The sequence below is a fragment of the Gallus gallus genome, chromosome 9 (genome assembly GCF_016699485.2).
Source record: "Gallus gallus isolate bGalGal1 chromosome 9, bGalGal1.mat.broiler.GRCg7b, whole genome shotgun sequence".
NCBI classification, from domain to species: domain Eukaryota; kingdom Metazoa; phylum Chordata; class Aves; order Galliformes; family Phasianidae; genus Gallus; species Gallus gallus.
Window position 1 is genome coordinate 9,386,499 of NC_052540.1, and position 13,830 is coordinate 9,400,328.

At 36.5% G+C, this 13,830-nt stretch overlaps 1 protein-coding gene across 1 annotated transcript in view; it reads left to right on the forward strand.

Moving 5' to 3' along the window:
- Positions 1 to 13,830, forward strand: part of DAW1 (dynein assembly factor with WD repeats 1) — a 305,330-nt gene that overhangs the window by 169,044 nt on the left and 122,456 nt on the right. The window contains exon 16 of the transcript XR_006930918.1: positions 4,860 to 4,921. The gene's annotated coding sequence lies outside the window, so the exon portion shown is untranslated. The remainder of the gene's footprint in view (positions 1 to 4,859; positions 4,922 to 13,830) is intronic.

Sequence of the window (13,830 nt, forward strand, 5' to 3'; positions counted from 1 at the left end):
TATGATCACAGAGGATGAGGAGAAGACTGAGGTTCTCAATGCCTTCCTCTGTCTTTATTAGTCAGAACAGTTATCCTTGGGGTATTCAAGCCTCTGAGCTGGAAGACATGGATAGGAAACAGAATAAACTTCCCACACTTCAGAAGGAAACAGCAACCTGCTGCTCCACCTGGACTGTCATAATTCTGCGGGACCAGGTGAGATCCACCTAAGGGTATTGAGGTGGCTTGAAGATGTGATTGCCAAGCTACTCTGCATTATTTATCAGCAGTCCTGCTCAACTGAGGAGCTCCCAGATGACTGGAGACTTGTGAATGTGATGCTCATCTACAAGTCTGATCATAAGGAGGATCTGGGGAACTATAGGCCTGTCATCTGGCTCTCAGTATCCAGGAAGGTTATGAAGCAGATCATCTTGGGTGTAATCACACAGCAGGTGTGTGACAGCCAGGGTGTTTGGTGGTTCATTCCTGGGAATCTGTCTCAGCTGGGCCTACAGAGAAAATGGAGCTGTCTGCACCTATTGCAGGCCCAGAGCAGCCTACTTCATTTTTAGAGTAAAGCAGAAATTTAAGCCAGACCGTGACCAGCTGCCACCCCTGCCCTAAGTCTCCTTTGCAAGCAAGGCAACTATAGGCTTCTTTTGTCCTCATTGCCTCCAGCTCCTGGGATATTACAGATGCAGGGTTATTTCTGGAAGTAAGTTTTATTCTGTCTTAGAAAGTTTCCAAAAAAATATACTGTGCAAAAACTTACCTTATTGCAGAAGACTCATAATAGTTGTTTACATAAATATTAAAATCTGACCTTCAAAACAAAATATAATGTATACAATTTCAGTGCTGACTTTTTAATAGTATAATGATTACAGCTATTTCTGTTATCTCATTACTGGTGGTTGGAAAATTAACAGGAGTTGTCAGCATTTTAAGCAAGGGTTAGTGCTTCTTTTATTATTATTGCTGTTATTATTATTGAATTGCTGTGCATATTTCCACCTGTGCTTCAGCTGCGTATAACTGTATAATCCAAATGTAGAAGGAGATTAGTAAAGATGTGATGATTTCAATGGTGTGGGAAGGGACTATAGCCAGGTGGGTATGTTTGTTACTTCCTACTTGGCATTTCAGTAAAATAGGAAATGTGCAAATGGAAAACAAATTGGCAGTGGATTAGTTAAGCAAAATATTGGTAACAGATCTTCACTCTGAGAAAACGTTTAGCATAAATAATACATAAATATTTGTATCGCTAGTAATGTGCCGTTTTGAAAATACATGGCTTCAGAGGAAGCCTAGTGAGCTAATCCGTGGATAGATGGTGTGGAAAGCAGAAAACAACTTTGCTAACCACACTGGGCAGAGCCTGGCTGAGCACTCTGGACAGGTCTTTGGTAATGGGGTGACTCCAAAACCCCAGAAAATATATGTTTTTTCTCTTGCAGCATAACCAGTCAGTATGACAACAGCATCTATGATTAAATCTGTTTTTCTCTCTTTCTCCTTTTTAATTTTCTATTTTAATAAGTGGAGTAACAGAGGAGGGAGTCATAGTATACTACTTATGTCTTTTTTTCTTAAAATATAAATTATCTTTTGCTACGTAAAGAGGAAATAATAAATATACATTACTTTTCAGTGTTCAGTATGATAGTATCCTGGTTTGGTGAAACCCCATTGACATGTCACTCCCGAACAATGGGAATATATGTAAATAAATAAACTCCTTTGGTGAGCAGAAGTATGCAAAATATGGCACTTGATCTTCAATGATTTCAAGAAAACCAAAAGTCTGTTAGTGTTTGCTGGTGTATTTACATTGCCATCTAGAATATAAATTATGTTGAAGAGTGTTTTCACTCAGTTCTTTATGAAGCTGCCAATGTTACACTCCTATCAGGACAAGCAGTAGTTGACTCATCTGATCCTGGAGGAAAAAGTGCTCAGAAGCTTAGTGTACTCTTAATGCTCAGTCAGGGATTACATCTGTGCCAGCACCAGCCCGGAGTCTTGGCTGCTTTATCAAAAGCAGAGATATTGGAGGATTTCTTTTGGTAGATTTTGCTGTTAAAGGAGTTACAATGTACTGAAATAAGAGAGTATGTGTTTCAGGTGGAGAGCAAGAAAGATAGTTGGAATTAGATCAGAAATACAAGGTTTAATAGAAGTAAAATGTTAGTTTGAAAGCCTCAGTACAAACTGAAGTAAAACTATTTGTATGTATTTCCCATTGCAAGCAGAAATAATCTGGGTGGGGAAAGTGTAACTGCTTGAAATTTAGATAAGTCAGTCTAGTATGTATACTGGAGTTAAAAATGGACTCTTGGGGATGTTTAGAAGATTGGGCCACGTAGGACAATTATTGCTATAATTTGGCATCATGAATATACAGCTGCAACTCCACATAGGGAGAAATGGGCATTATGAAGAACAAAGAAAAGAAATGCTGGAACTTTTGAAAACATTTTTCAGTAAATCCTGGGAGTTCTGTGTGGTGGAGAAGGTACAGCCAGGAAAGTGCAACAATATCTGTGAACGTTTAAGCTCAGGCTGAAAGGGAAATTGGTTGCCATGGCACACATTTTGATACAGACAGTGGTGAAAGCTCCACATATTTAAGTTAGTTGCACTAACCTGCAGATTTCAGAGTGTGTTTGGAAACATTTATAAGTACAGCATATTCCTGGAGGTTTCATGTGTGTGCATTTTTTGCATATGGCAATGGGAATGTGGTAGATTCCCTACTATATTGGGAAGGCTCTGCTATTCACCTTGGAGTTCCATCTCAGAGCCTCAACACAGTGAGACAGCCAGCTGAATTGTTCAGTGTTAATAAATTTTCAAACAAATATCAATTTGTCTCTACTTTCAGCTCTGTTGTAAGGGATGGCTTGCTGTGGATCTATTTCTTGCTATTGACAAGTATTTATGAAATTTGTTTTAACACGTCTATCAATTCATATCTTGGTACTAGCAGTTGTCACTTATGTTGTTTGATAGCCTCTTGTCGGAAGATCCTTGAAACTTCCAAGCTGCACAGTAATGAAATGTGGCAGTAAGCATTTCATTTCTGGCCTGCATGGTACGTTGGCATTTCTGCTAACCTGCGGGCATTTTTGTTTTTTCCTTTTAATATTCCTCTTGAATAAATCCTACCTTGGTGGAGGTAGGAGAGCTCCAATCATGAGAAAATAGCTTACTCTTTTTATCCCATTAAGCTAACTCTTCGTATCTCTGGAGATGGGTTACTTCTAAATCACTTGGCAAGAAATATATTTTTCAGAGAATCTTCTTTTGTTGGTGTTTCTGAGCAGCTGTGTTGGCTGCAAAGAAGCGTGTGTGTGTGTATGCTCCTCTTTACAGCCAACACACAGTTTTCTTTAAGCAGTGAGACACTGTGTTTTAACTGCTGGCAGCCTACAAAATGTTTACTCTGTGTTTCTATTCATCTTCTTGGAGGGATATTAGTACCTTATAAGTGCTGATGTTGCCTCACAGTGACAGATTTCTTCTAGTCCCGTAACTCTTGCAGTAGCAGCAAATACAAAGTTTTCTGCTCCCTTCTTCTTTTTTTTGGAATATTAGAAACTTGTTTTGGTATTTATGGGTTTGTTTTGTTTCTCCTAATTATGTGTGCAACGTCAAAAATGAACAGTTCAGTTTGTCAGTGTAGATTCCACAACAAAGGTGTTCTGCTTATGATGGATCTGAGCAGTTACTGTCACCTAACGAATTCAAATGTACAGCATTCATAGAGAATTTCAAGCAGAGCCAGCTCTAATTGCCTTGTTAATCTTACAAAACGATGTCCTCTTCAAACTTTTGTTTAGAGTCAGTCAGCATAAAAACATTCTTCCTGCTGAAATAACTTCATAGGCAAAGTTCAAGTGAGCAATTAGTAATTGCATCTGTTTTTGAGTTATTTTCCCAGCTTGTGGTAGTTCAGTTAATAACCTTTTAAAATTCTGTAGTATATATCCCCAGGCAGCTGCAGCTCTATTTCCCTAATCTACTGCATGTTCAAAGTACTCGGCTATCTGGAGCCATCTGTTTCTCTTCTCCAAAGACTGTAAAATCCTTGGCAATCCCTTGAATGAACCTCATGCTTCCTAACATGGAAGAGTATTAAGTCAATGCAAAATCTGAAAAATTATGGGAAGCGACTTAACTGATATTAAAGATAGTTTGTACACATTGACCATTCAAAGAAAAAATGTTATGCCTCAAAGCACCTCAGTGAAACACTGTATATGTTTATCAGCAGAGAGCATAAAAATCCATTCCAAGAATGCTAGCAAATTTACTTAGATTGGCATGTCACTACAGAATGATAGAATGGCTTGAACTGGAAAGGACTTTAAAGATCACCTAGTTCCAACCTCCCAAAGGATCTATCAAGGATCTATCTCAGTCTCAATTCTTTCACTGAACAAGGATGTATAATACCCAAACAGCATCAAGTTTAAATGTTTCTTAAATTATTCCATTAGTATATCTAAGGAGCCATTCAAAATTTTCTCTTTATTTCTCTTCATTTCTCTTTATTTCTCCCTATGCTTAGAACTCTTGGATATGAGTCTTTATGGTGCATGCTGTTTGCTTTAACATTGAATCTTTCCCTAGATGCTGACTACGTAGAGGCATCATTAGTCATGGCTTTCTGGATGCATATGATTTTTTAAGTTGAGTACTATAAATCAAAAATGCATTTAACTATGCTAATATATACCCACAAAATAGTGGCAAGAAATTATATTGATATTAAAGCCTTTGAAAAATCTGCACCATTTCTGCAAATATACGAATTTAAAATGCTTGAAATGTATTCTGGTTACCCAGGTTTCTTCTTCTGTCTTCCAGAAAGCTGATGAGAAGCAGTTTTCGTTGAGTCAGCTGTCTGCAGAAGCTGTGTCTGTATAGAGGTACTAAACATTTTTTATGGTTTTAAAAATATGTTTTAATATCTGCTGCCATCTTGAATTTTGTTAGGAAAAGATGGGCTTTCAGAGTTGTGCAAGAAGCATTCCTTCTGTCTCTGGGAACCTGAAAACTATTTATGTGCTATGTTTTCTGTTATTAGGAATCCAGTTAACTTCAGATTCATGAAACATATGTTATGCTTTTGATGTTTCTTGCCTAAATCCACCATGAACACACAGAATAGAGAACATGTCCTTGTTGTTTGATCTAACATGAGTCTGTACTGATGATTATTTCATGCCAGCATATCCCTTTGTGTGTGCTGAGTTTGAAACATGAGCGTGGAATGGGTATTCCATCTTCAGCAAAGAATGTTTGACTGAGATGCCATGTGCTAGGCACCTAAATCACTGACAAAGCTGATGTCTCTAGGCTCTCTAACTGTTATTTAGGGCTCCCCCACTGGGGCTTACAAGGGGTTTCAACCCAATTTGTTGCCTGAGTATGCTAATTTCTTTTCATTGATTATCTAGGGAAAATAAGGATGCTAGAACCCTAACTTAGCCCCAGACATAGCAATTATTTCCCTTATGCAACTATGGTATATAGCTTAGCACAGTGTGAACACACTTCAACTTCTATGCTTTTCTTCTTGCCGATTGCTGTCTATTTTATCTAACAAAAACTAGCCTGAAACTAGCTACTTCATTGACCTGAATTCTGAGCCTGACAACATATCGTGAACTGACATGTCCTTTGCTACTGGCTGCCTGCATGGGTGATGTTTTCTTCTTCAAATGTGGCTATCAGAAGCTGCGAAAGCAGGTTGCTAAAGTCTGAGTTTGTATTTTGAATGCTGTTGGTCATACAGACATGTCCTTTTGCTACCACTAGTTCCTTGCAGGCATAGGTTTATGCAAATATATATATATATATATATATATATATATATATAAAACATATATGTTATGTAATAAGCATGTAAATGCATAATGTTAAGATTGCAGTTTTTAACAAAGTATTCTTATGTCTTAGAACACTGTCTTACAAACGTATAATGAATGCTTATATAACCAGTTATGTGGGGGGTGTCCTGGCCCTGCTCCCTACCTCCATATGCTTAGGCTATGCTTGTCAAAAATACTCTGCTTTCCATCCAGGACTTCAGCCAGATCCTTTGTATTGGAGTGTTTGTCCCAGACTGCAAACACCCTATGGTGAAACTTGCACAAGTGTACTTCTGATTGAATGTGTGTTTCCACTGATGATATAATTTGGCTTTGAATTTGTGCAAACAGCCATCTTGTACATCCTGTTCCTCTGCAATTCCATGCTCACTCAGGTGTGAAATTGCTACATACCTCTCAGGGGGTGTGCTTATTAATAACAACCTACCTTTCCTTATCATCAGCAGTCTGTATCTGGCACAAATCTCTAGTAGTTTGTCCACTGGAAAACAGTCTCTTGTAGATTTTGTGACATCTACCTGATAAAACTGACATCAATGCATGAAATAGTTCCTTAGTTACTTCAAGCACAGATTCTCCCAAATCTACTTCCCCGTAGCTCCTGTGAACCCTTGCATTATCAGCTAGTGTGAGTTTTCTTACTTTTATAATTTATTTTTTTTAAATATATAACACTTATACAACAGTTATACCCTCACCCTTTCACCTCATTCACTCGACTGTTGTTAGGAAGTGCAAATATACCCAAGATAAAGCTTCCTCCTTCTTGGGGTCTTCTCTAAGTTTTCACAAGATTACTTTAAAATCATACATCCTAAGGAGTGATCACTGTACCTTCATCTTATCAGCCATTTAAGTTTCACAGACCAGAGAAATGACAGCTCTAGCATTTTATAATGCTCGTCTCTCCTCTACTTATGATCACCTTGGCAACTTGCGGGCATTGTGTGTGTCATTCTTCCTTTGAGGAGGAAGAAACTCCTTAAAAGAGCATCTCTTGCAGGTGAAGTTGAGTCTTTGGTGTCTTGAATCTCATTTTTTGTTTAATAGAGAAGAACCTGGAATTGTTGTAAGGGAGACTGTGCCCTTTTGTGCTCACTCACCAGATAAGAAAAAAACTAAGAACTATGTATATCTCCATCCCTTGAACGTTATCAGTAGAATTGATATTTCATGGGAAGGGGGAGTTTTCCACTTTGGGTTGAAATCCTGTGATTGAATTCAAGAAAATGAAAGCCCAGGTACAGATGCAAGCTCTATGAAATCAACTCTGATGAAGGACACATATTTCCATTACAGACTATGCAGCATGAGAACTTGGGAAGCAAACGAGAATTGGACCATATAATTTTTTTCCAGTCTCTTTTCAGATCTTTCATAACTCTGTCACTTTGAAAAACAGCCTTACTCATTTCTTTGATTTATCTGTATGATTCAGTCTTCAGACCTTGTTTGTGGTTCCTTATGCAAAATTCAACACAGTTGCTAATTCTGTAGCCCTTTAGTTTGTATTTCAGTTTCCCATCAATTACTTTTTTGCATCATCCTTATAAAACATTCCCATAGGACCGAATTAATATTTCATCAGTACATTCAATTGCTGCTAACATTACTGATCAGGAACATTTGTTTTAATTCGGACTGTGTAATTGTGGACAATGTGGACTTAATCCAAAGCCTATTGAGTAGAAAATGCCAGAGAACTTCAGCAGTCTTTGACTCAGATGCTTTTTGGAACACTTTAGGTGTATCTGACAGTCAAGACTGTTTTCATCTGTAATGTATCTAGTATGTCTCACTCATAGGATATTAGAGAGCATTTAGTCTTTGGGAGAAACAGAAAGTAAGCTTAAAAAAAAAAAAACTAAATTCTTGCTCACTACATATTATATTTCCAATGATTTTTTTTAACAGCCCTAGTTACACTCCTGTATACACTGTTAGATTAAAAAAAGTGAGCATCACCTAGATCATTTTGATACAGAAAGAGCACTTCTTGAATTCTGTGAAAATGCGATTATTTGAAAAAATATGATTTTCTTTTTTATTTTCAGTTTAATTTCAAATTGAAGACCAGTGTGATTAGCTCAGCTGGATAGTTTGTCAGTTGTAAGGACAGGATTATCATCTTTTGTTTCCAAAATCTAATCAAGATAATGGGGGTTATAGGGGTGACGGCTGAAGGGACAGAAGGTGTGCAAAGTCAGATAAAGTAGAAAAGTAGCCACTGAAAAGAAAAGAAACAAACCCTTCGCTAGGTATAAGCAGTCTAAACTTGTGTGTGTCGGGAAAGAAAAGGGAGTTTATGTGAACAAAACAGTTCAACTTTACAAATGTATTGAGAATAGCGTAACGAGATCGGGAAATCAAGCCAAAAAGTATTTGACCTCAAAAAGTGCAGTTGCCTTAGCACATATTAATATGTGTCATGGGCTGTTTTTTGTCTTAATGATAAAAAAAAAATATATATTTTTTTATACTGAATATTGAAAATCTTCCAGCTTCAGATGCACCCAAGGCTCAACCGAGATGTCTTTGGCTAACTGGTGGGAAAATCTTGTGATGTTGTCTTCCATTCTGTAAACTTCTGATGTCTTGAAAGGACATGTCTTTGATATTTAAATATGTTATTTTTGAGATGTTATTGAATTCCAGTAATAACATGGAGGACTGCTTTAGAATGTGTCTTTTCACTATATTCCTAAAAAGACACGAACCAAAATCTCTATGAAGTCCTTTGAATAGATCTCTTCTCTGTCTTTAAAGCCACAGCCACGTGGTTTTGGGGACCTTTCTTAACTTCAAGTATTCCTCATGAACAGTTGTAGCTCCACTGACCTTGGGATATTTGAAGGTTCTAGTGCATGTAGTCAAGAAGCAACTTGCAGGTTTGTTACATAGGGATCTTCTGCAGGGATTTATGTACCTTCTTTGGTCCAGTTCATATGAGGTACTACTGAGAGAAGTGTGCTACATTTACCTGAACAGCTCAGATATGGATGGAAAGAGAGGCTATTGTGTGTCATATAATAATTTTCTCTACAGGAGGAAGATCTTTGTCTTCTTTCCTGTGTGATAAAAATGTATTTTATAATGTGTCGTTGATGCCCAGGTGTATTTCTGAGGGTTCTGTCCACACTGGCTATAGCAGTAGTTCCATTTGTCATCAATATATGTAATCCTTCCAGGAAATTTTTTTGAAGGAGGTATTGTCATTGGGAAAATATTAGAGGATTTATTAATACAGTCGTGTCAAAACAGTTAATTGAATGCTTTCATCTCCATGACTAATAAAAGATTACGTTGCTGCAATATGTCAGAGAATTGTACAAATTGTAACTAAAAATAGCAGCCTCATTAAATTTAAAGATACTTAAATGTTAGTGCAGGAATTGTCTCACTGCAGAGAGCTTTGCAAATGCTTAAGGAAAGCACCACCACTGTACATTTTGGTGTCGTAAAGCACAGAGGCTGCTTCTGGCTGAATTCCTCAGAGCTGGGACCAGAGCCTGTTTTTCTGCTATTGTCACAGAAGGTTTTCTGTAGGAACAATAAATCAGTTAGGTTTTAGGAGATTTTTGAAAGAAAAGTAATTGTGTATGTGTGTCAGTTGATAGTGACTTCTCTGGGAGACCATGCTCTACATGTATTCATCTGTAATATTCCTTTCCTCAAGGTCTGTAGGGGTCAATATAACCTAAAGAAAAAATGGATACTGTAGGCATTCTTCAAAGGAATTGTGTGCTCGTTACAGATCTATGGCTCTGGTGGCAGCTGTGTAAGCACAGAAAAATCAGTCTTATGAATCAGCTCAATTCATTTGAGCTAGAAATCTGTCATCCTGCCATTACTGGTAAATCCCATCACCTAACCACAATCCAATGCTTCTTCACCCTTTCCATATTCCTCTTCATTTTGACAACTCTGCTTTTTTTGTTGTCATTGTTCCTCAGATTGTCCTGTTTGTTATGCTCAAAACTTGTATGCTATGTTTGCTGCTTTTCTAAAAAATACCTCTTTACCATCTTTTTCTCACAGAAATGTCTTCTGATGAAATACTTTAGGCTTAATTTTTGTATCATACTGAGCTGCAAGCTTTGCCATCGACTGAAATAACCATGAAGTATGTATTCTCCTTGTTTCTATGTACAGAACTGAAGTGGATTGTAAATTTATTTCACTAGGTCCAAGTTTCCTGAAATTGAGTTGCTGTCTTTGGAATTCCAGAGGGAGAATAGAGGTAGGGTAGATATGACTGTGTGTACCTTCTCCAGACTATCAAAAAGAAAATCCTGCCATTTATGCAAATAATGTATAATACAGTAGACATCTATGACACTAGTATTAAAAAAAAAAGTATTTTTGCATATGAAATAAAATCAATGGCATAAGCCTATATTCTATATTCTAGAATCAGAGACTAAGCTGCTGCATTAGTCTCTGATTCTAAGCTGCTCACATGGTAACTAATTTCCATGGCAAGATTGATTCCCAAGGCTGTTTATTCAGTGTTGGTATTATTATTCCTTGGAAACTGACATTCCAATAATCAAGACATTCACGTGCATTTTAAGTGTTTTCATGGGGCTTTTAAGGTCACTGTGACATAAAACTTTGATGATATGAAAAATAGACAGAAGAGTCAGGGTGGAGGTAAGAAGGGAAACTCTTTTCTCTAATCCCATTCAGTTACTCTTTTCCAATATTACCACAGTCGAGATTTCTGATATATTTTATTTGTATTTCCTTTGCACTGCCTGTGTTAAGAAAGATAAGCAGTTAAACATTTTAGAACAATTGTCTAGGAAAAGCTCTTTACTGCTTTTTTTGGAAGAACAACAAAAAAAAAAATAGTACAAATTTAGTTTCTATTTTTCAGTTGTCATTTACTTATTTCTTCTTACCTTTCTCCAAACTGATCAGTTTGATCAGTTGTTATGAGATGTATGACAAATAACTTTGTTTTCTCACAATAAGTATGATTTTTACCCCAGAAGTCACAACTAATTTTAGATCTGTTTGATCCCTTCGTAATTATCATACTGTGCCTAATTTTGAGTTGTCTCCCAACTCAGATGTGACATTTCTGGAATTATGTTAATATATACTGATTTTCTCAAATCCACCCACAGACAGTTTTGCTTCCTCTGCATGATGGACACAAATGTCATCAGATCTGCTTATTTGGTAGAATTGAACTTGGATCATCCAGGACCATGTTATTGGGGCTCCATCTTACGGTAGATGAGAGCAGAATGGCAGTGGTATTATAACTTGTCCAGGTTAGAAGCTAGGGAGAAGAAATTTTATAAGATATGATATTTTGCTTTGGGCCAAAAACACAATGCATTCTCCAAAGAGAGAATGCGTTTTTTCATGCTGCCTCAAGATCCATGCAAAATAGGAGTATTTCTAGTAGTTCTATCTTTACAGTCTTACATAATAATGATTTATTTGGCATAAACATCACTGTGCAGACAATTAACAAAAAAAAAATCTCTTTTTCAAGTAATTTGTAATCTCTGGAGGATAGGAACGAGGTCTTGATTATCACATTAGATATTTTGATGAAGAATAACGAACAAAGAAGATTTCAAAACATAATAATCATGGTAGTTTGATATTTTTTGCATCATTACTTCCATGCTGGATTCTTACAGAAACTAAACCTCAGACCTTTCTGAGATTTCTTTTTTTTTTTTCAAGTAATTACCACTATTTTTAGTTTCTGTATCTTTATATGGCCTCAAAAGTTACATACCTCCATTCATCTATGTCACCTCTGGCAGACATATAGAAACCAAAACCATAATGCAAGAAACATAGGTTTGCAAGGAGCTATGTGGTCTTCATGAAAGCCATGCTGCAAATACATATCTAAGAATAAAGCCATCAAACAAATGGATAGTGGCAGAGAAAACCATAATTTCTCATTGAAAAATCAAAGATTTCTGATTTTCTTGCATTTCATTCATGCAATATTGTTCTGCTCCTTTAATAGAGTCATTTACAGAAGATAAATTTCCCTAGGGTTTTTTTTTTTATAGTATAGAGTATGAATGAGAGGGAGCTACTCTCAGATTCCGAAGATTAATGGAAACGAGTTAATGAAAACTCATTTAAAAAGTCAGCAGTTGAAATTCTGTCTCCAAATTTCTGAATGAGGCTCTTGGGACCTTCTGCAAGTTGTATTCAGAAATGATTTCTTTTTTTCTGGGCATGTTCCATGAGTGTCTTCTGAATTTATGTACTTCACGGTAAAGTACAGGACAGTATCTGGTTGAAGTGAAGGGTTAATAACACAATATTACATCTGAGAACTAATGTTTTTTTTACTGTTTTGCTTAGAGCTTTGCCTATTTCTTACATCTTGCTGTAGTAGTATCTAAGAACAGTAAACTAGAATATTTCAATTGGAAGGGACCTACAAAAATCAAGTCCAATGGCTTTGAAATGTATCTGCCGTTGCCAGCTATAATTATTTCCAAAAATGTAGATATTGTCTGTATTCTGACAAATGCATTCAAGAGGTCTCTTTACCTTCAGATTTACTCTTTTTTTTTTTTCTCCCCAAGCTTTTTCTACTACTCTTAACAGAACTAAAAGAAGTTGCTCAGAGATGCTGTAAATTGCTATCACCTTCTCTAAATTGGTCCAACTTTGAGCAATTGGTTGGACAAGACTTCTAGCCTGTATTATCTTATGCTTCTCTGATTCCAATATTCCTAATATAACTGTTTTATGATGCAAATGATTAAATTATTCATTATTTAGTTTTCTATAACCTGTTAGCTCACTCTACTCTGGTTAAAAAAAAAAATCAACCATGCTAATATGAGGCTCAGTCCAGTCTTGAGAAGTCCATAAGAACACAGATGCTATTTGATATATGATTTTGTTTTCTTATGATCCAATTTAGAAAAGAGAGAGGTCAACAGTCAAACTACTTCTGAAACCAAATGTAGAACAGAGAAACAATTGCACAATGAAAGGTTTCCTGTAATAATAATTCAAATCAGGCCTGTAATGCCCTCCTATCTGCTGTTTGCCCAGATTAACTATGTCATTTATTCAGTGATTAGAGTACATGGAAACTTCAGCAAACCTACGCCTGACCAAGGTCTGTGTTCAGTTTACTGCAGTGTCTGTCAGAGGAGCTCACTATGCATTCTGAATTACAATAATATTTTCTGGAAATTTTGCCAAATCACAAGATTCTGTAGAAGGGAAAACAGCCCAGTTTTGTTGCAGTTATTAGTCGTTACTTAATGATAATAGTTATAATCATGCATATTATTATTTATCACATTTATCACATACTGAATTTTTGTGCATATTTAACCACTGGAATGATACACACCTTGGCTCCCATCATCGCATATGGCTTGCACTCTGGTTTAAATTTGTACCTGATTTGTTGTAAATCACCTAAGGAATGAGAGAAACAAATTATAAGTTGTTTTTCTAATATTTTATGTTAACTCTAAAACTGTAGGTGTGAAGCCTGCCTGCTAACATCCAGCTGGTCAGTGTATAATTTAGAAATGTGGTGGATGAATTCAATCCTGACTTAGAAGGCTTCTGGAACACAAGAATCAAACTTTTTTTTTGTGCATTTGTATATTATTGTGTGAAGATCTCCTGGGTGCATGTTTCTCACAGCACATGATCTACACGTAAAATATAAGCATAACTTCATATTACCTAGAGTTTAAAAAAAAAAAAAAAAGAGAGAAATAAGATGAGAACTGGAATGTTGAATGACAGAAGTTTGTGTCTCCTGCAACTTTTGGTGAGAGAAATGTTATTTTTGACAGTCTTCCATCTTGTTTTCCCACACCTTGTGAGTCATTGGGGATTTGCACCTCTTACTGAAAGGGCATCTTGATAGCTTTTAGTCTCAGCTGACTAAAGAGGCTAAGATGCGTTTGTTATTTACCTAA